Here is a 24,656-nt window from a genome sequence, read left to right as displayed (position 1 = left end):
CTTGAGAGACCGGAGTAAAAGACTAATTGGACTTAGTCAGAGTACCTACTTGGATAAGGTGCTGAAGAGATTCGGCATGCAGGACTCCAAGAAAGGAGAGTTACCCATCCAGAGTAACGCCAGATTGAGTAAGACACAAAGCCCTAGTACTGAGGCTGAGATAGCAGAAATGAGTCGAATACCTTATGCTTCGGCTGTAGGATCGATCATGTATGCTATGACGTGTACTCGACCTGATGTAGCCTTTGCTTTGAGCATGGTTAGCAGGTATCAGGGGAACCCTGGCAAAGGACACTGGACTGCGGTAAAGAATATCCTCAAGTACCTACGGAGGACTAAGGACTGGGTCCTTACCCTCGGTGGGAGTGAAGACTTGAGAGTTGTAGGGTATAGTGATGCTAGCTTTCAGACTGATAGGGATAATTTCCGCTCTCAGTCAGGCTGGGTCTTTACCTTAAACGGAGGAGCAATTTCTTGGAAGAGTTCCAAGCAAGAGACAGTGGCTGATTCAACTTGCGAATCAGAGTATATAGCAGCTAGCGAGGCAGCAAAGGAGGCGATATGGCTGAAGAACTTCATTGGAGACCTTGTAGTTGTACCAGCTATTAAAGAGCCAATGGAAATTTTCTGTGATAGTGAAAGTGCAGTTGCCTTAGCCAAGGAACCAAGGGATCACGGGAGATCCAGACACATCGACAGAAAATACCATTTCATCAGACATCGAATAGAAGAAGGACTCCTCGTGGCAAAGAGGGTATCATCGGATGAGAATCCAGCAGATCCCCTCACGAAGGGACTGACTCGGGTTAAGCATCTCCAGCATCCTCGGAGCATAGGGCTGAAGGATGATATTAGATTTAGTAGTTAGATAACCTTGAAATTTGTAAAGTGTAATTAACATTAGATGATGAATAAAAGGTGTTTTATTTATGAGTAAAGTGTTGCTATCTCTTGTCGATCGTTTACTATATTTCTTTTGCATGTTTTGACTTCCAGAATAATTATGTTTGGTATATCATATTATTCGAACCTCCACAGTCAGTCATATGTCGGAAATAGGTATGAATCAAGACTGTCATGATTGGTTGCAGAGGTCTAAGTTGTTGGACATGGCTACAACACTCATGAGTGCTCATAAGTTCTAAGCATTGGACTCAACCCACACTCACTGGAATCACTTCCTGGAATTTATCTCGAGTGATCGTGAGACGGTAATATCATATAAGTCTTCAAACCTAGAGATATGATTTGTTACTTATGAGTTGGTTATGCATTGATTGTACGTTAACGCATTGGTAACTCGATGCTATAAAACCTGCTTTTGTGTATAATTCAATGAGTGGTAGAACAAACATATTAGTCGAAGTTTATCTATTCCTTCTTGGATTAGAAGCTGATATCTGGGCCCCTCGATGATTTTGTTTTGACCTATGTACCGGGCCCGGTCAGAACTAAGTTGATGTGTTCAATTAAGTTCTTTGTCAAACAAATCGGAAATCGGGAAACAAACTGTTGGACAATAAGTAAGACATTGTTCCATGTATTTATCCGGCTGATATCTAGAACAGAGGATTATATGATCACTTATCTTAAATGGTGTATCATCATCTTCTCAGTTCCGAGAGACCTTGAAAGAGCTACGATTGCCGATCGGTTCCTGAAGTATTGCAGTTATAGTTATTAGACTTATCCAAGTGGGAGACTGTTGGATAAGGTGTCTAAGTCCATAACTATTTCTGGTATGTACTTGACCCGACCCGGCATGGTCCATTTGGGTTGCATGGCACCATGCAATTGGATAAACTAAAATGAGAGAAATAACACTTATGGTTTATTAATATATTATAAGTTCTAATATATTAATAATATTATTTAATTAGTTTGATCAAGAATTAATTTAGAATTAATTAAGTGATCAAAAGATAACTAATTAAATATATGGGTAGATTATGTAAATCTTCCATATCTTATATAGTGGGCTAAGAGGCTCCATGGATTATCAAGTTGGGTTCCACCCATAGGATGCTCCATGGATGCTCCATGGGAGTTACAAACCCATGGGTCATGGAAATGAAGAGTCATGACACATTAGGGTTTACATGGTGTAACCCTAGATGTGTCAACACGATATAAGAAATCCATTCTCCACCAAAATAGGCTACACATAAGAAAGAAGAGGGCTAGGCCGATTTTAGAAGTGTGTATTCTCTCTAAAGTCATTCCAAAAGCATTTGGTGTTGTGTGAAGCATTTGAGGCATCACACTTGGGGTGCTAGGCTCACAAGGTTTCAAGGATCATAAGCAACAACAAGGTAAGTTATTATATCTTTCATGCAAGTTAAAATTTGTTCCCCGTGTATGCTAGATAGGAATATAACCTTGGAATTCAACTTTGCATGATAATTAGACAAACATAGATCCAAGGTTATTAGGGTTGCATGTACACTTAGGAAGTGTTAGAATGCTCAAAACCCATCAGGAAGTTCGTGACGGCGAGCTTCACTCTTGCCGAGATTTCAGCAGTGACCTGGGAGAGGTTCACCACCATGTTCAGAGATGAGTATGTTCCCCCTGTGGAGAGGGAACGGTTGGTTCATGAGTTTTTGACCCTCAAGCAGGGTACTGATTCGGTTACTGTGGTTACCAGGAAGTTTCATGAGAGGGCGATGTTCTGCCCTGAGCAGGTGTCTACTGAGCAGGCACGTATGAGCAGGTATTTGGGCGTTTTGAGGAGAGACATTCGGGAGTTCGTGTCGAACTCGACTTACCGGACATTTGTTGAGCTCCAGGAAAATGCCCGGAAGCGGGAGATTGAGTTGGAGACTCAGGCCAGGGAGGAGGCCGAGTCTCAGAGGATGGATCGGCGGCCGGCACAGTCTCAGCCGGCAGCCAAGCGAGCCAATTCCGCTGATATGAGATCTATAGGCCAGAAGGGCCGCACTTGAGGAAAGTGTGGCAAGGGACATGATGGGGTCTGTCGATCGGGTGCTTGCTACAAATGTGGCAAGGAGGGGCATATCGCCAAGGATTGCCCCAAGGGATTTATGGTTTGCTTTCATTGCAACCAGACTGGCCATCGGAAGGCCGAGTGCCCGCAGTTATACCAGGGATCAGCATAGGGATCTGCCCCTGCTGCTAGGGTTACCGAGGTTCGGCCAGTGAAGACCGAGGCACCGAAGGCTCGTGGGAGAGCTTTCCAGTTGACAGCGGAGGAGGTCCGCGCAGCGCCCGATGTTGTGGCTGGTATGTATTCTTATTTATTTATTTTATGCTGAGATGAGATATTGTGCTTATATGCTGATATGCGTAGGTACTTTTCTTGTGAGTTCTGTACCTGCCTTAGTGTTATTTGACTCGGGTGCGAGTCGATCATTTGTGTCGATAGCGTTTAGTCGGCACATCAGTAGCAGACGAGAGGCGATGAGTCGACCTCTGCGAGTTTCCATAGCTGACGAGCGAGCGGTGTATGCTACGGAGGTGATACGAGGATGTGTACTCGAGATCTTCGGTGTTGAGTTCCCGATAGATCTGGTCCCGATAGCGATGGGGGACGTGTTTGTCATAGTGGGCATGGATTGGTTGAGACGATTTGGGGATGTGATAGACTGCGAGCGATAATTGGTGACGATACGAGACCCCAGTGGGGGAGTACTTACGGTGTACGGCGAGGGTACCCGATGTGGGTCAGCGTTCTGTTCGGCTGCCAGAGCGAGACAGAGTTTACAGCAGGGCTGCAGCGGGTTTGTAGCCTATGTGATGGACACACGAGAGGCCGCTGGGAGGCCGAGTTCGGTAGATGACGTTCCGATAGTGCGCGAGTTCCCGGATGTTTTTCCCGAGGAGTTGTCGGGTGTGCCTCCCGAGAGGCAGGTAGAGTTCCGCATTGATTTGGTTCCGGGGGCAGCGCCTATCGCCAAGGCGCCTTATCGCCTTGCGCCGCCAGAGATGCAGGAGTTATCCTCGCAGCTTCACGAGCTGCTGGGGAAGGGGTTTATTCGACCGAGTAGCTCGCCATGGGGAGCGCCGATCCTTTTTGTCAAGAAAAAGGATGGTTCACACCGGATGTGTATTGATTACCGGGAGTTGAACAAGTTGACGGTCAAGAACCGTTATCCATTACCGAGGATCGACGATTTGTTCGATCAGTTGCAGGGAGCATCTTGGTTCTCCAAGATCGATCTGAGGTCTGGATATCATCAGATGAGAGTGCGTGATGAGGATATCCAGAAGACGGCGTTCAGGACTCGTTATGGGCATTATGAGTTCGTGGTAATGCCTTTCGGGCTCACCAATGCACCGGCAGCGTTCATGGATCTCATGAACAGGGTGTGTAGACCGATGTTGGATCGTTCGGTGATCGTGTTCATTGACGATATACTGGTGTATTCGAGATCTAGAGAGTATCACGAGGAGCATCTAGGAGAGATTCTCGGGGTATTTAGGACGGAGAGGCTTTATGCCAAATTCTCCAAGTGCGAGTTCTGGTTACGGGAGGTCCAGTTCTTGGGACATCTCGTCAACCAGGATAGGATTTTGGTCGATCCGGCCAAGATTGAGGCGGTTATGAGTTGGGAGGTGTCGAGATCTCCCACCGGGATCAGGAGTTTTCTAGGATTGGCCGGCTACTATCGGAGATTTATCAGGGATTTCTCCAAGATTGTCGTGCCTCTCACCAGGTTGACCCGGAAGGGTGTTGCTTTTTCATGGGGTCCGGAGCAGCAGACCTCGTTTGAGACACTTCGCCAGAGATTGTGCAAAGCCCCTGTGTTAGCCCTCCCGCAGGGATGGAGGATTTTGTGGTGTATTGTGACGCATCGATATCGGGGTTGGGTGCGGTGCTTATGCAGAGAGGGCATGTGATAGCATATGCATCGAGGCAGTTGAAGCCTCATGAGACGAGGAATCCCACCCACGATCTGGAGTTGGGGGCAGTGGTGTTCGCCCTCATGATCTGGCGTCACTATTTGTATGGGGTTCGGTGTACCATTTATACGGACCATAAGAGTTTGAATTATCTGATGGATCAGCCCACTCTGAACATGCGTCAGAGAAGATGGTTGGGTGTGGGAAAGGATTATGATTGTGAGATCCTGTACCACCCGGGCAAAGCTAATGTGGTAGCCGATGCGCTGAGCCGTAGGGAATAGAGTGCCCCAATTCGAGGAACTTGTATGAGGTTGACAGTGATGACCCCGGTGTTGGACACCATTCGGGAGGCCCAGGCAAAGGCCGTGATACCAGAAAACCACAAGAGGGAGCGGGTGATCGGGCAGGTGTCCGAGTTCGTGACGGATAGTCGAGGGCTGATGACCTTTCAGGGTCGGATTTCGGTACCGTATGCAGGCGGGGCACGTACCATTCTGATGGAGGAGGTGCATAGATCGAGGTTCTCGATCCATCCCGGGGCCACGAAGATGTATTTGGACCTGAAGAAAGATTATTGGTGGCCCTGTATGAAGAGGGATGTCGCGTGGTTTGTTGAGAGGTGCTTGACCTGTCGCAAGGTTAAGGCCGAGCACCAGCGTCCGCATGGCAAGTTGCAGCCGCTTGAGGTTCCCCAGTGTAAGTGGGAACAAATTTCCATGGATTTCATCACCAAATTGCCAAGGACCGCAAGGGGTGTCGATGCAATTTTGGTGATCGTCGACCGGCTGACGAAGAGCGCGCATTTTCTTGCTATCAGTGAGAGCTCTTCTGCTGAGAGGTTGGCAGAGTTGTATGTGAGAGAGGTGGTATCGCGTCATGGAGTACCGATCTCGATTGTGTTTGATCGAGATGTACGTTTCACTTCCAGGTTCTAGAAGAAGTTCCACGAGGAGTTGGTACGAGGTTGCATTTCAGTACCGCCTACCACCCACAGACGGACGGGCAGAGTGAGCGGACGATTCAGACGCTCGAGGACACGCTCCGAGCATGTGTGTTGGACTTCGGGGGATGTTGGGACACGTATTTACCCTTGGCCGAGTTTTCCTACAACAACAGCCACCATTCTAGTATTGAAATGCCTCCCTTCGAGTTGCTGTATAGGAGAAGGTGTCGGACTCCCATTTGTTGGGGAGAGGTAGGGCAGCGTGTGATGGGTAGCACTGAGATAGTGTTGTAGACGACAGAGCAGATATAGCAGGTGAGACAGAGGTTACTGACGGCTCAGAGTCGTCAGAAGATTTATGCGGATCGGCGACGATCCGAGCTGGAGTTCCAGGTGGGGGACTTTGTACTCCTGAAAGTATCTCCTTGGAAAGGAGTGATCCGATTTTGGAAGAAGGGCAAGCTGGGGCCCCGGTACATCGGTCCATTCAGGGTGACCGCGAGGGTGGGCAAGGTAGCATATCGGTTAGAGCTACCTGCGGAGTTGAGCCAGATTCATGATATCTTCCACGTGTCCCAGTTGAGGAAGTGTATAGCCGACGAGTCGGCGATGGTACCACTGGAGGATATTCAGGTGGATGCGTGCCTGAATTATGCAGATAGGCCAATCGCGATCCGGGATCAGAAGATTAAGGTTCTGAGGAACATGGAGGTGTCACTGGTGAAGGTCCAGTGGCAACATCGGAAGGGGGTCCGAGCTGACCTGGGAGCCGGAGTTGGAGATGCGGGAGCAGCATCCGGAGTTGTTTGTCGAGCAGGACTTCGAGGGTGAAGTCTGATTCTAGTGGGGGAGAATTGTAACATTCGGATTCCCAGGTATCTTATTTTAAGTATTTTATATTGAATTTTAGAGAGGGACTCGGCGAGTAGGCGCCCAGACTCGCCGAGTGGGATCGCACATGTTTTGGTCTTATTTAATGAAGGACTCAGCGAGTCCATACATGGACTCGGCGAGTCCATGATGTTTAATGAAACCCTAATTTCTCGGGTTTGGGACCTATTTAAGGACCCTTATAGCCACCATTTGCGGCTACCAGACCCTTGAGAGAAACCCTAATAGTGCTTCAGCGTTTGTGAGAGAGAAGAAGCCATTATTGGACCTTTGTGGGTTGGTTTTGCAAGAAGAAGTTGATTCCAGCTTAGAGGAGGCCAAGGAGGTTGCATATCTATGGATTTCAAGCAAAGGACATCATCCTTGAGGTAGTATATCAATCCCCTTTCTATTTTGTTAAAGAATCCATGGATCTAGGGTTTTCTATACCCTTTATTGGGATGATTTGTTGGAGATATGGTCCCTTATCATGTTTAGGCTTCGGATCTGGACCCATAGTGGTCCAGAGAACCTTATCCATCTTGCTTTATGATGAGATATGAAAGAAATGTACTTAGGATGTTGTATTTGGGGCTAAATCATCAAGTAGAGTCATTTGGACGTTGCATGAGTATCAAGTTCGAACCTTTACGTGTTTATTGAGCTTGGGAAGGTTAGATCTATGGATTAGAGGAACAGATCTGACCTCAGAAGTTCATTTGAGTGTGAGCATGGAATGAACTCGCCGAGTCCATGAGCAGACTCGACGAGTCGAGTCGGGTTACCCCGCGACTCGCGACCTGTGACGACCCGTGGAGTATAGGGTTGACTCAGCGAGTCAAGAGAGGACCAGGGGCGAAGAGGGCAGGCGTGTACTCATCGAGTCACCCTTGTGCACTCGGCGAGTCGGGTCAAAGTTGACCGTTGACTTTCATTGACTTTAGGGTTCTGGTCAAGACTGATTCAGGAGAGTTCAGGGAAAGGTAGAATGGCCTTCTACCTAGTCTGTAGAGATGAGATCATGAGAGAGTATTGATCGGGAATGTTATTTGAATAATAGGAGGAGGCTAATTCGGGACGTTGAGCACGACAGGTTATCCGACTTCATTGAGGTGAGTCTTCTCACTATACTGTACCTGGAAGGGTACCTATGTGTGACCGGAAGGTCTTGTATGCTATGGTGTATGTGCTATATGCGGTTATGTGATATGTATGTGTTATGTATGTTATGAATGATAAGGACCGGAAGGTCAAGATGATATGTATGTATGTGATATGTATGTTACGTATGGTAAGGACCGGAAGGTCGAGATGATATGGACCGGAAGGTCAAGAGGTTACGGACCGGAAGGTCTACCGGGATTTGGGACGGAAGTCCCCTGAGACACATGGATTGGAAGATCCTACAGAGTTATGGCCTGGAAAGGCGTATGTGGGGTATGTGGTATTTTGGGGAACTCACTAAGCATTTATGCTTACAGTTGTTGTGTGATGTGTTTCAGGTACTAGTGAGAATCGCGGGAAGGCGACGGCATGATCCGTACACACTTACTGAGTTTATGATATTGAGATCTTGGGACATGTTTTGTTATGTTACAGTGGACAGATTATGTTTTTATGATTATCGTGTCAATGAAAGTATGTTTTTAAATGAAAAATTGTTTTGAAAAATTACGTTGTTACAAGAATTGATGTGGGTTTGCCAGAGATTGACTCTACTATGAGTATTAGATATAGTAAACTTTTATAGTACTACCATGGGTGAAATTTCACACTTGGAACGAGTGCAAAGAAACCACCAAGTATTGGAACAAGTTGTTTAAATTTATGAAGAAAATGCTACATGGAAACCTGACTTATTACTCGCTGTTTTGGCCATATCTTGAGTTACGAAGTTTTGATTTATTTGAATCAAAATATTTTGAAAACTACGCAAGATTCTTAACAATTTTCATGTTTCACTATTTTATTGATTTTGCTTTATTCTCCTTCCAAAAGGGTCACAAATGACGAAGGATAGTCGTAGGTGTCCTTTTTTTTGAACTTGGATGGCTCAGTCGTAAGTTGGACGGTTCACAACAAAACAAAATGGACTGATTGAATACCTAAGATGAATTCGAAATGATTCGTGAAGGTGCGTATATTTTGAAGGTATTACTACGAGGTCTAACAGATACATTCGTAGGATATCATAGTTGAGTAATTAGTATTCTGAGATAGACTTTGGAGATGTTTTATATTTATGATACTTAAGATTTTATGAGGATTTGAAGTAAATATTTTCGAAATAATAGTAAGTGTTCAATAAAATTTTCGAGAGTTCTTAAGCATTTTTGAACTGTGATTTTCTTTAAATATTTTGGATTCCAAGCGTTTTAGTCTACCAAAAACCAAATCCAAGCTTGATTGTTCATCGGTCTAACCATAATTAAGCATAGGTGATCATTCTATGTCTAGTTGTGGTTTAGTCCATGTATAATCAACTTAGCTAAGGTGTTTGACCTAAAACCTTGCATTGTATTAGTATTCGAGGATTCGAGTTTATATAACTATATATTTGTGGGTTAAAAATTATACTTAACTTAACAGAGTAAGCCCTAGGCTATAGTCGCGCTTTCCTAAGAAAGTACTAGTTCACTATAGCCAAGAGCTCTGATACCAATTTATCACACCCCTGGCAGCCGGCGACAATGCCGAGGTGCGTGACGTAAATCAGTAATCACAATTATTGAATACACATTGAATAGTACAAATATAATCTTCTATTATTACCGAAATAGAAATTACATTGATATTGACTATTGCTAAATCGAGACACATGCCTAACAATCCAACGTTTTCAAAGGTATAATAAAAATAATGGAGAGCCTTCTGAGCGAACACTTCTGACCTACTAAATAACTTGAGAGTACATGCATTAAGACATGTTAACAAAATTGTTGGTGAGTTCTATAGGTTTTGACACCGAGTACTTTTATAACAAAAAGTGTTTTATAAAATGTCTCTGGTTGACTAGTTTTTATAAATATGTACTTTCTATCAAAAGTATAAAAATAAATGAGTTTTAAAAATGTACTTGGACTCATTTAAAAATATCGTTTCCTCAAATCCAAAAATACACAATTTATTGAATATATAAGTAAATAGAACTTAAAACAAATTTTTATGGTTCTCATTACCAAAATGCTTTTTATATAAGGTTTTGAATACCAATTTATATAAAATAAATCCATATCACGCTTTGTGAAAACATAAAATAGCCAAATGTTCTCCTACTTGTCATCATAAATGACCATGGTTTTCTCGTAGGCAGATTTTGTCGTACAACTTTCTTATAGTACAGATCTAAACACAATAGGGATGTAGCCAATTCATACCTATGATAATGTCGAAGCTTCCGCTCGGAATTGGCATGAGGTCTATAAGTAAAGGTCCATCGTTCATTGTTATTTTATTATTTAAAGGGGTTTGTATACTGACTTGACATGACACACATTGTCACACCCCGATAAAGCGGAAACACGAGGTGTGGCAATACAAAGGGTTTCATAGCAAAAGTTAAAAGACAACACCAACCATAGTATTAAAAATCATTACAAATTTACAATGAGTTTGAAGAACTTTTTAAAAGAATTTACAATGTATTAAAAAGTCAACACATGCAAATGCTCCTATAAGTGTTGTGTCTCTACGTGCCTCTTAGTAGATGATTCCTGAAAAAGTTCGTTGTCATCATGAGAAATAAAGTATGTTGCCCAAATGAGATGCAACATTCATATTCTCATGGGAAATAAAGTTCGTTACTCAAACGAGTAAACAAGTTTCATTGCTAAAAGGATCAATCAAGTTCGTTGCTACAAGGAGCAAACAATTTCATTGCTAAAACAAGTATATCAGTTTCCAGTAATAAAAGTTCGTTGTTGTAATGAGAAAAAAAGTTCATTGCTATAATGAGAAACAAGTTCATTGCTATAATTAATAAACAAGTTTATTGTCATAATGAATAACAAGTTTGTATGTATATGAGCAAACAATGAGTTCAAAACCAAGCCTATGAATGATGCCCTATCACGATCTATGCTTATCGTTCCATAGATTAATATGGTATCATGCACTCAAGCAATCGGGCGAGTGAGGAGTTCTCAATTCCTAATAGCGCTATCCATAATGGCAATTGGCTCAAAGAGTTAATGGTTGGAGTAAAGTGTAAGGGAGGGGACTTAAGACGATAAGGCCTCATGTTTCAAGTTGCATAAACATACATAGCAAAATATAGCAATCAAGTTTGATACTAATCAATTTAAATGCAACGAACAATAAACAGTTTTTCAGACATGCTTTTCCACCCCAAAACATAAATACCGAAAATAGGGGAGTGCGTGAATACTCACAATGCGTTGAGATGATGCATATGATGACTTGAACTACATTCCACTTGTACCACTATCGATTCCTACACGATGTTACACACTAATGAGTCTCTAATAGAAAGCTAATACTAGTATACTTGCTACTACAATAGAATTTTGCCAATATTGTGCCAAAATTTAATATTGTTAAGTTACAAACATTTTATAAAATGGTGAAATTTTATAACTCATGTGATAAAGATAACTTTGGATATTATTTTCCAGATTTTTGTAATATTAATTAAGGTATTTCAATACATTTAAAGGTGTTTTAAACTCCTAAAAATCCAAAATATTATCAAACAGTTTCCAAAAATTCTCAAACTTTGAATTTTAATTCTAAATACAGTAGAGGTCTTCCAGAAATTTTCCCTTGAATTATTGATGTGATTAACTATTTTTCCAAATTTTTAAGCCTTCATAATAAAATAAATTTATGAAAAATAGTATCCCGATGATAAAAATTCCCAAACTTTTTATAATACTGCCACTAAATATACTTAATCTGGCAAGAATATAAAAATTGGTTTCTAAACAGTTAATCCCGATTTTATGATTTTTGTGCATTTATTCTAACAAAAATGGAAATAAATAGAAGACAGTCTCCAAAATTTCCCAAACGTTTTGTAGCACTGTTATTACACATATAGAAGCTGTGAAAAAATATAAAATATATTTTTCAATTAGTTTTGCTATTTTTCTTTGTTTTATTCTCTTGTGTCACAACTAGGAATTTTGATGCTTTGTAACTACAACAATTATATCAATTATGAACCAACAATGTGAAAGCATGTATGATGCTTATTCAATAACAACAAAACTTTCATCAAATACTTCATTCAAGCACTACAAATAGTCAACAAAGAATTGGAAACCCTTGAAATCCCGGTTTAAGTCCATTTTGGACTAGGATTTCCTTATTGTGCCTAATGGACCAATAAGCTTCCAATTTAACTATCTTGAACATAGAACTCTCAAATGGGCCCTAATTTGGACCCATATGCTTGAAACTTAATATTTTGGGCTTTATAAGCCTAAAATAAACTAGGATAATTTTAATGGACCTCATTGGATCACAACAAATTTAAATAGCCCAAATGGGTCATAAAAATCATTCTTTGATTTAATTGGGCCGAAAATCACCTAATGGGTTTATAATTTGGGCTTAAGCATTAAAGGGCCCAAATCCTTCTTTCCCCTCTCCTTTTCTCGGCCCAACTACACCAAAAGAGAAGAGTTGACTTTCCATGGCCACCTCACTATTATTTTTTGGGTCTCCATGCATGCAACTCATGTTTCCAAGCAACCATCTCATCAAGGTCTCTCTCTTCTCCTCTCTCTTTTTCTCTCGGCCGAAACCAACACAAACACATACACACCTCACAAAAAAAAATTCTCTCTCTAAACCACTCTCAAGATCATCCTTTTCCTCTTTGAAGATCTCGAAATTTTGGCTAGAAATGTAAGGATTTTCATCAAGTAGTTCACATCCTTCGTAAGTTATTGCTTTGATTCATAACATATCTTCTTCATTTCATCAACAATCTCCCTTATCTCATATAAAATTCGTGATCTTGTCCCTTAGAACACATCTAAGTCAAAAATCTTCCAAGAAGACTTGCTAGGATCGAATTTTCTTCATTTTTCCTTCAAAAAAAAACCGAAACCACAACTCAAGGTGAGCTTCATACCCCTCTCTTTTCGGTTTTTATATGTTTTATGGGGGAGAATACAAGAAAATGTGTAGATCTATGTGTATGTGTATGCTATGTATAATTTTATGCATGTATGTGTGATTTTATGTGTTTTTTTGATGAACATGTAACCAAAAGGGATGATATCTCGAGATATATGACATAAGAAGGAAATCAAAACATGATCTAAGTTATTTTACACTAAACAAGTCATGAATAATAACTTATAAGATTGTGATAAACATATTTCAACATAAAACCCATTTTTGGGCTTAAATTGTCAAACAAACAAAAATTGGGTTAAAGGTTGCCAAATCACGTTTTCTTAAGGGTTAAAAGAGTCAAAACAGTTACAATAATTGTTTTTATGAATAATATAATTTTCAAAGGACGTGAAATGTAAATTTTTAGCTTAATGGGCTAATTTTGGGCTTTTCGGCCCAATAAGCCCAAAATTGCGAAAAATGACATTTAAAGGGGCTGAATTGGTAAACTTTTCAAAACAGGGGATAAAAAGTGTAATGAAACTATTTCAAGGGTTAAAAATGCTTTGCATTTCAAAAACGGATCAAAAATGTAAAGTTTTTGGATTTTGGGCCAAAACTGTAAAAATTGCAAATAGTTGGGTTTTAACCGGAAAATACTATTCTGAAAGGGGCTGAAACTGTCAATAAAATAAGTTTTGAGTTAAAAATATCATTTCAACAAAACTATGGTGCAAAAGTGTCAAGAAAATGTTTAAGGGTTTAAATCGTCTTTTCTTTTATCTAAAGGACTAAAATTGTTATTTTTGTAAAAGAAAAGGGTTGAAAGGGTCAAACCACTACACTTAAGTAAATTATTTTATTAAGTCAAAAGAATACAAAACTACGACTTACGAGAAATTGGAAGAGGAATACACGCATAACTCCAAATAACGTTATAAACAAATCGATCGGTCTCGAATCGATACAAATACAACGATCGTTCAATCGAACCCTCCAATAGATATGCGATACCTAAGACGAGTAGATTTTCAAACTTTGGGCTTGAAAGTTTCAAATCATGCTTTTTGGACCTTGCAAGTCCATTTACATGATCTTTGGGCCCAAAGGGATAACGCTTATGTGTTATTGGGCCTCCTATGGCCCAATTCCATATAAAAGGACTTTCAATGGCTTTTATGTGCTATTGGGCCCTAGTGGTCCATTAGTATTGCTAGTAAGGTCAAAGTAATCAAATGCGAGTTGGGCCAACGTGTCTTTCGCATCCCCGACAACCTAAGGTACTTACGATAGTAGCAGGACTTCGTACTCCTCTTCTCTTCGTTCGCTAAGGCTTATGAGTAATCAAAGTAGACGGAATTAGGACGTTATTCAACAGTAATCAAGGTGGTTTGGATTAAGTGAGTAACAACGGACGACACCTCTATGGGACGTTCGTAGTTGGCTGTTATAACTTGTCTTCACCAGACATCGTTACAACGACTCACTAGGTTTATCCAACACCATCCGAGTATTCAAGGATGAGTAATCAAAAGCCATTCGTTGTGGCGGTATAAAAATTACTAATCACGTATATCTTTCGACATCGGAAAACATCGGGTATTCCGGGGGAATCAATACTACTCGCTTGGAATTTCTATAAATATAATACAAAACACCCTTTTTATATATATGTTTTGAAATCATTCATGCATCAACTTATGGATCTTCACACTTTGATAAACTATTGTCTTTTCAGAAAATATCGGATTTTCTGGGTTTTACAAACTACACAAATCATTTTATTCACAACTTTGCTTATGAACTCACCAACATTTCATATGTTGACGTTTTCCAAAATAACTTGTATTCTTAGGCAACAGGTAAACGGAAGGGTAATACCAAGTATGTTAGAAGGTTTTGTTTTGAAAACTCTGAAACAATTTATGTCATGGATGTGTAATATTTAAAACAATGTACTGGATGTAAACAATATCAGTTGTAATGTATTGATGCATGGTGATGTTTATGTTATGATTCATGTATATTCATTGTGATGGTATTCAATTTAAGTCACGCGAGCCCCCGGACGTTTCCGCCGTCTGGTTTCGGGGGTGTGACATCTTGAATAATCACTAATTGGTGAATAATTATAAAATAGTTAAAGTAACTTACCAAAAGTTTTGTAAACTTCATTTACGATGTGCATAATCCAGGAAAATACCAATGGTGATTTTTATATAATGTAATCCGATTTTATAGATTTAAGTGTATTTAATCTTAGAAAATAGACAAAAAATAGCATAATAAATAGAAAAATCATCCAAATTTTTATTTAGAAGTTTAAAATATAATAAGATCTTCAGGTAAATTTTAATGAATTTTGGATGAGTAGAACTATTTTTCCCATTATTAGTCCATTGTAAATAAAAAACGGGAAAAAATAGGTGTGCATCATGAAAATTTCTGAAAATAGTTTTCTGAGTATTGCACATGAGTTAGGATCTGCGAAAAATCTTAGATAGCCTTTTCACATTCCCTAAAGTGGTTTGATTATTTATTTGAATTAAACAAAAAGAAAATTTAAAACCATACCAAACAGTAACTAAAATTGATGAAACTCAATGAGATGTCATCATTTACTTTAGGGGTCATCCACGAATTTACCTAGGATTTATAGACCTCGGAAAGTATTTTATATGAATTATTTCCCTATTTTCTTGCAATAATTATAATAATTCTAGCAAAATGAATTATTTTCTGAAAATTTGTAGAACTTCTCTTTTTGTTGGTGGAATTCTGGGAAAAATCGGATTTGATCAGTAAACAAGATTTAGATTTTTATTTGGGAATAAATCCTTTATGAACCTATCTGAAAGCTTTTAACAACAAACTTTGATCATCTAGCATATAAGCTTGAAGATCATCACATGCATGTTGTTTTGAAGGCCATTCATGAGTTTGATGTGACAACCCGATATTTCGAATCAATGTAATGACCTAAAAGCCAAGGATTGTAATCTATTTTGATACATTGGAAATAACGTCAAAAATAAAATATGAAAAAGTCTCAGTTGGGTTACAGAAAATGATTGATACCATGACAAGGTTTACATAAATATAAAGAACACTCAAATCTGAGTTATAACAAAGAAGTTATGACCAATCAAAGATTCGTGTCAAAACCGGTAAAACACTGTTAAACGTAAAAAGTGAAATTTCAATGAAATACTTTTTAGCCTTAAGTATCTAAACGAAAGTTGTAGATTATGTTAAACCGTGAGCATACATAAAAAGAACGTCCAAATCTGACTTCGTATGAGGAAGTTATGATTTTTCTAAATTTCAGATCAGCGGTAGACAGCTAAAAACTCGAAATAGAGATCGAGCGATTTTTAGCCAATGCAACCTAAACGAGAATCGAAGGTCTCGTGAGTAGTAGTACAACGGTGAAAAGACAGACGAAAACGGACGTCGGATGAAGAAGTTATGAATTTTTAACGGATTTATCCTGTCCCGGCCTGTTAAAAATATATTATTAAAAATTAGGTCAAAAGTAGCCGACGAAGTCTAAATGAAAGTTGTTGAGCATATTCTCACCTACGCGTGGATATAAAGAACGTAAAAAACGGAGCTCGTATGCGAAAATTACGGATTTTACAAGTTCGAGGTACACAAACCGAGACGATTTACGCCCGGCGTACCCTCGTACGCCCAGCGTACTCGGGTGCTAGGCTTCGGATCGTCCACGTCGCCCCCTACGCCTCTATGCCCTCCCATCAGGTGCGCCGTCCGAAGATGACGTAAGCAGTGACGTTCGTTACGCCCAGCGTACCCTCGTACGCGCAGCGTACGAGCTGCGAAGGCACTACGCCCCGCGTAGCTCCGAAGTACGCCCAGCGTACGAAGCCTCTCACACCCCTATAAATAGGATGCGAGGGTGCCGACCATTTTTGCTCATTTCTTCCCTTTCTCGTGCCGAAGCGCTGCGTTTAAACCCCCGAATCCATCCCGAAGCCCCGGTCTTCACATCTAAGTTACGAAGGAAGGTTTTACACTCCCGAGATTCCGAGATTTCCGAGAATTCCGAGAAAATCCGCTTCCTCCTATCGAAGTTCTGCTCGATTATTGCCTTATCTTCTTCAACCCACCTCTTCAACCATGTGAGTTCATACCCCTATATTTTCCAATTTTCTTTAGTTTTCAGGGGGGGGGGGGAGGGGAATACAAGTTAAAACACCAAAACATATTTGAAAACTTAACTTGACAACTTACAACAGAAAAGTTGTGACCTGTTCACGAACTGCTTTACCCAACTTAAACTTAACATTTTTCAAAACTGTTTAATATGCAAATAGTTCAGGTTATACCTTTAAAATGACTACTTGCACATCTCCATACGATTTTCTATAAATATTCTAAAACAGTGCCAGTTAAGGGTAAAATTGTCTAACACAAGTTAAAGAGTTATTCACACCTTATAACACGCTGAGCAAGGTGTGTAAGATTTACCCTTAGTAGTTTCAAAGTTATTTTCGTTGAAACACAAAGTCATGCATATCAAGGTTTCATTAAATCATAGCACACAACTAATAAACTATAATAGGTATAGTTTGAACACCTCATTCAACAAAGAAAGGGTAAAACGATTGATTTACAAAACGGATATTCCAATACAAAACAACATGAACTTGTTAATGAATAAATTTGTGAGACATTCTCCTTCGGGGTACCCTTAAGTGCCACAGAAAAGTCCTGTAGTTATAATGAGAATCTCTTGGAGGGAGAGCGTGATAGTTGTGTATAGATCTATATTGGGTCTGACAAACCCTCACCTATGCTGCTTGCAACAGCTAGACCGGCAGTTCTGGGGTGACAAGTGTCATAACATTCCGACGCCTGAAGAACGTCGCATACAAGGCCTTCTAGTTTTAGCATGATTATAACAACTCACATGAGAAATTAACAAAACACACAGTTCACAGGAATTTAAGGATTTCACAAAAAGGAGTTTTATTTAAATATAAAACCACACATAAGTATGACGATTTACTTACATATATTAAGTCTCGGTTCAGTTAAGACTACAATAAACCTTTTAGATAATATTGGATTTTCTGGAAACAAACTTGTAACAAACTTCAAAGAACATCATTCATTTTTCATTCATAAACTGCTTATGAACTCACCAGCTTAAATGTTGATACTCTTTCAAAAACAACTTGTATTCTCAGGTATTCAGTAATACAGGTAACCACAAGATTTTTGAAGGCAAGACGCTTAGGCGTAGATTTCTTTTGAACTATTTTGGCATCATATGTAATTTATTTGGAAACATGTATTTTTTGTAACGATGTAACCTTTTTAATTATATTTATGATGGTTGTGTTTACTTTCATCACAAATACTCAACTGTTATGATACTACATGAAGTCCTCCGCCCCCGAACGTTTCCGCATTTCCGGTTTGGGGGTGTGACATTTGAAATGGTCAAAAATCATTTTGGAAAGAAAACTTAGGGTGCATGTGGTGATTTTCAACCAAAACGTGAAGAAAAGTGCATTTCCATGATTTTGACTTAGGTTTAGGTCATGAGACTTCACTATCTACAACATGCATGTTGTTTTTGGGTTAAATCCTACCACCATCATCATCAAAACCGTGAGTGTGTGTGTATGTTTATGTGTTCATTATCTTTCATTAGAATGGAGTTGAAGATGGAGAAAATCCAAGAAAAATAGGAAACTTTGAAGGAATAATGAAGTAGAAATCGATTTTACCTTCAAGAACACCACAAGATGATGAAGATTTAGAGTTAAAGGTGTGTTCTTGGACCCATTTTCTGGAGAATTTCTTGACTTAGGGTGAGGGTGAGAGAAGATGATGGTGGTGATGAAGAGTGTGAGAGAGAATGAGAGGTAGAGTGAAAAAGTGAAAGTGATTTTTGATATGCGGAAATGGTGTATTAGGGTTTTCAAGTAAGAGAGAGAGAGAGAGGAGAGAGACGTCCGAAATTTTTAATGGAGAGAGGGTCTCCCTCTTTTAAATTTTATAAAATATAAATTTATTTTATAAAAATATCAAGTTTTTATAAAATATGCACCTTATCCTAGTTTTCATTCCCAAAACCTTGATTTTCGGCTTAAAAAATAAGGTTAAATACTAGTGACTTAAATTTTATTTCTCCTTGGTTGTATACTAAATTGAGTTATTTTAAATTGATATTAAAAAGTCCATACCAAATTTTATGGATTTTTAGGTGTTAAAGTTTATAAATTTGAGATTTTAGGGTTTTTAGGTTATTTTTAAGGTCTTGAGATTTAATAAATATTTGGATATCAAAATAAATTGAATTATTTGAGATTTCAAATTATGATAGAGTTTCATAACTCTTTTCTAGTTAAAAATAATGTTTGTAATTCCTTTTTGTCGATTTATTGGCATTTATATGTAGTGGTTACGAGATTCAAGTGAACTTGGAGAACCACGTATACTAGTCATAGTTTCAACTTTGACTTAAGTTCCACGAGACTCCGACCTAATTTCTACTACTAGCTCAAGTGCATAATGTGTGTATATGATTCATGAAAAGGTGTTCGAGTCAAAGAGTGACCCGAATATTGATAGTCTCTACAGTTAAGTAGTTGTAGAATTCACATAACAATGTGAAATCTAAGTACACTATCCATCGATTCTACTTGTTTCCTAGTTTTTAGTATGTTATAACTTAGTATCTAGTTACAAAGTCTAGTATGTGTCGCGCCTATATGTGCAACTAAGTTAATTCAAATTTAGAACCGACTCGAATTTTGACGGTTGTCAGACATACAAAACTGTGTCATATAGACAATGATATTATACGTTCGGTGACATACGCACGAGATTGAACTAACAAACATGATTTGGTAAGTGTTAGGATGAATTTTTTTTCAAAATTTCATAAGTGGGTTTTTCGACAGTTCACTAGTTGTCTCTACTTTACAGGTTTTGTCCAATCTACTAGGTTCATGACTCATAATAGGTTTAAGTTTAGGGTTCACAAGGATTTCTTTGCATAACTGATTGGAAGTTCTTTAGAATACAATTAGTTAAAGAGAAATGCACCAGTTACTACTAATGGTTCTTGGTTTTCATTCCTTGTTCCGATCAAGATTCTTCTGACTCGAGCTGTTAACTCCTGGTACTTTAGTCTTGGGCAATTTCTCTCAAAATTCCCACTTTCACCGTTTTCATAACAATCTTTTCGTCCACCAATGCTTGTTCTAATTTCTGCATTCCATCTCTTAGGAGCATACTCCTATGAGCATCACCTGTGGTTGTGTCCTTGAAAGTGTAGGTGACAACTTAACACGATAGCTTTCTACATAAGAGCTGACATATAATACTGATTCCCTCTTTTCGCTCCAGGGAGTCATTCCTACAATCTATTCAAAGTCGTAGAAGGATCTAGGTTGACGTCACTATTACTTCCATGTTTGTTGCTTACAAAATCTACCTTGTGCAGATTCGATGTTCCTATTGACTTTGTAAGTGACCAAGGTGTTAACTACTAGTTATTCGATCATTAACTTGATCGTAGTTGAGGCAACAGATTGTTCTGGTGTTGGACGATCACTAACTAGTCTCTTGTGAGACATATTTGTGTCTCATAACAATTGGTTTAAGGAGAAACGAGTCGCGTGAAAATATCGACGTGTACATAAGCGATAGTGCTAAAATTATGCCAAACTGGAACGAGTGCAAAGAAACCACCACGTATTGGAACAAGTTGTGGAAATTTACTAAGAAAATGCAACATGGAAAGCTGACTACTACTCGATGTTTTGGCTATATCTCAAGTTTCGAAGTTTTGATTTATATGAATCGATATATAATAAAAACTAAGCAAGATTCTTAACAGTTTTCATGTTTCAGATATTTACTGAGTCTGCTTTATTCTCCTTCCAAATTGGTCACAAAAGACGAAGGGTAGGCGTAGGTGTCCTTCTTTTGTAAGGTATTCCTACGATGTCTAATAGATGCATTCGTAGGATATCATAGTTGAGTAATTCGTATTTTGAGATAGACTTCGGACATGATTTATATTTATGATACTTACGATTTTATGAGGATTTGAAGTAAATATTTCCAAATATTTGTTCACTAAATTTTTTGAGTGTTCTTAAGGATTTTTGAACTGTGATTTTGTTTAAATATTTTATATTCCAAGCGTTTTAGTCTACCAAAAACCAAATCTAAGCTTGATTGTTCATCGGTCTAACCATAATTAAACATAGGTGATCATTCTATGTCTAGTTGTGGTTCTGCCCATGTAAAATCAACTTAGCTAAGGTGGTTGACCTAAAACCTTGCATTGTATTATAGGATTCGAGTTTATATAACTCTATATTTGTGGGTTAAAAATTATACATAACTTAACAGAGTAAGGCCTAGGCTATAGTCGCGCTTTCCTAAGAAAGTACTAGTTCACTATATCCAATAGCTCTGATACCAATTTATCAAACCCCTGGCCGCCGGCGGAAATGCTGAGGTGCATGACGTAAATCAATAATCACAGTTATTGAATATACATTGAACAGTACAAATATAATCATCTATTATTACCGAAATAGAAAATACATTGATAATGACTATTGCTAAATCGAGACACATGCTAACAATCCTACGCTTTCAAAGGTATAAAAAAATAACGGAGAGCCTTCTGAGAGAACACTTCCGACCTACTAAATAACCTGAGAATACATGCATTAAGACACGTCAACAAAATTGTTGGTGAGTTCTACAGGTTTTGATACAGAGTACTTTAATAACAAAAAGTGTTTTATAAAATGTCTCTGGTTGACTAGCTTTTATAAATATGTATCTTTCTATCAAAAGTATAAAAATAAATGAGTTTTAAAAATGTACTTGGTCTCATTTAAAAATACTGTTTCCTCAAATCCAAAAATACACAATTTATTGAATATATAAGTAAATAGAACTTATAACAAATTTTTATGGTTCTCATTACCAAAATGATTTTTATATAAGGTTTTGAATACCAATTTATATAAAAGAAAGCCATATCACTCTTTGTGAAATCATAAAATAGCCAAATCTGCTCTGACTTGTCATCATAAATGACCATGGTTTTCTCGTGGGCAGATTTGGTCGTACAACTTTCTTGTAGTACAGATCTAGACACAATAGGGATGTAGCCGATTCATACCTATGATAATGTCGAAGCTTCCGTTCGGAATTGGCATGAAGTCTATAAGTAAAGGTCGATCGTTCCTGGTTATTTTATTATTTAAAGGGGGTTGTATACTGACTTGACGTGACACAAACAAAACCGTGTCATATAGACAATGACATTAGATGTTTGGTGACATACGCACGAGATTGACCTGACAAACATGATTTGGTAAGCGTTACGATGAAATTTATTCAAAATTTCATAAGTGGGTTTTTTGACAGTTCACTAGTTGTCTCTACTTTACAGGTTTTGTACAATCTACTAGGTTCGTGACTCATAATAGGTTTAAGTTTAGGGTTCACAAGGATTTTATTGCATAACTGATTTAGAAGTTCTTTAGAATACAATTAGTTAACGAGAAACGCACCAATTACTACTAATGGTTCTTGGTTTTCATTCGTTGTTCCAATTGGAATTCTTCTGACTCGAGCTGTTAACTCCTGGTTCTTTAGTCTTGGGCAATTTCTCTCAAAACTCCCATTTTCATAACAATCTTTTCTTCCACCAATGCTTGTTCTAATTTCTGCATTTCATTATTGGTAGCATACGCCTATGAGCATCACTTGTGGTGCTTCTCAATTCGTGGCATAAGAAGAGTCGATGGCCACGATCTACGCATAATAGTTCAACCCGGTAAAGGTTGTGTCCTTAAAAGTGTAGGTGACAACTTAACACAACAGGTCTCTGCACAAGAGCTGACATATAATATTGATTCCCTCTTTTCGCTCCAAGGAGTCTTTCCTACAATCCATTCAATGTTGTAGAATGATCTAGGTTAACATCACTATTACTTCCATGTTTGTTGCTTACAAAATCTACCTTGTACAGAGTCGTTGTTCCTATTGACTTTAGAAGTGACCAAGGTGTTAACTACTAGTTGTCCGATCATTAACTTGATCGTAGTTGAGGCAAGTTATTGAGTTGGTGTTGGATGATCACTGACTTGTCGCACCCCCAAACCAGAACGGCGGAAACATTCAGGGGTGGAGGACTTCATGTATAGTATGACAACAATGCATATTAGTAATCAAAGTACAACAACAACCATTTTATTTACAAAGGTATAAGTTTTACAACTGTGTTCAAAACATAATGTATATGAACTCAAAAGTACAAATGTAAAAGACATGAGTTTATAGATCTCCGTTTTCTGAAAAGCTGTTGTTGTACCTGTATTACTGTTTCCCTGAGAATACAAGTAGTTTTTGAAAAAGTGTCAACAATTTAGTTGGTGAGTTTATAAGTATGTTTTCAACTGAAATATGTTTTCTTCTGTATTGATAAAGTGAGCATGTTTTTCCCAGAAAATCCTATATTTTCTATTATGTTATTCTGTAAGTAAAAATTATAATGATTTCTATAACAACAACCTGTAAAATGTAGTTTAGTTCTCATAAAACCATGAAACGTATGTTTTCTCTGAATTGAAATAGTATTCCATGTTTATACTTGTAAGATACTGTATTATAGTTTTATAATTAAATAAAACTATGTGAAGTGTTACTTATTCATACAATAATCATTTTGTTCGATAACAAATTGTGAGTTATTATAACCATACTAGATGACCTAGGATCGCCTGAACATGACGTTCTTCAGGCATCGTAAATGGTAAGACAATTGTCACCCTAGGCATGCCTTGTAACGCCCGTAGATCAGAGCTAGTCAATTTAGAGACAAGGAGCATCAAAAATGACTTTTTGATAGAAGATTATTTAGGATGAATAATCTTAACTAAGTTGTAGTGGTCGTGACAAGGATTCCAGATATATAAAGAATGCCGAAATCCGAGTTATACCGAAGAAGTTATGACCTGTCGAAGTTTCGCGACAGAACCGGCACGACGCTGAATGACGTAAATAGTGAATTTACGTTGGAGCGATTTTTAGTCTTAGTGATCTAAACGAAAGTCGTAGTGTTCGTTAAACCGAGAGCGTGCATAAAAAGAACGCCCAAATCTGACTTCGTGTGAAGAAGTTATGATTTTCCAAATTTTCAGCTTAGCGGTATGCAGCCCGAATACTCGATTTGAGATTGAGTGATTTTTAGTCGAAACAATCTAAACGAGAATCAGAGATCTCGTTAATAGTAGCTTAACGATAAAAAGACAGATGAAAACGAAGTTCAGATGAAAGAGTATTGAATTTCGAACGGAGTTTTCTTGTCACGGCGTGCTAAAAATAATATATTAATAGTATATTAAAAATAAATTAAAAATTAGCCAACGTAGTCTAAACGAGAGTTGTAGAGCATAATCTCACCTACACGTGGATATAAAGAACGTCGAAAACGGAGCTCGTATGCGAAAGATATGAATTTATGAAGTTCGGGGCACGAAACCCGAGCCTGTGTTAGAGCTCACGACGTGAGCAGGCAAATTTGACCCTTCAGAGCCTGCAGACCCAAGTGGGTTGACGACGAACGCAGTGACGATCAAGCTCACAACATGAGCACTTGAAACTCACGACGTGAACCTAGAAAATTGGCCCTATAAATAGAAATAGAAGGACAGCCGGCCATGGTTGCTCCTCCCTTACTCTCCCACTCCCGATACACTCTCTAAGCCCTATTTTAACCCCCTCGAAGCCCCGATAACATCCCGAGACCCGAAGCAAGTCCCGAAGCCCGAAGATCCTGAGAAGAAAAGAGTTTTCTAGCCGAAGCTCTATCCGCAAG

The sequence above is a fragment of the Lactuca virosa genome, chromosome 5 (genome assembly GCF_052849685.1).
Source record: "Lactuca virosa cultivar CGN04683 chromosome 5, Lactuca_virosa_CGN04683_v6, whole genome shotgun sequence".
NCBI classification, from domain to species: domain Eukaryota; kingdom Viridiplantae; phylum Streptophyta; class Magnoliopsida; order Asterales; family Asteraceae; genus Lactuca; species Lactuca virosa.
The sequence above is the reverse complement of the archived record's forward strand: the minus strand, read 5'-3'. Positions refer to the sequence as shown.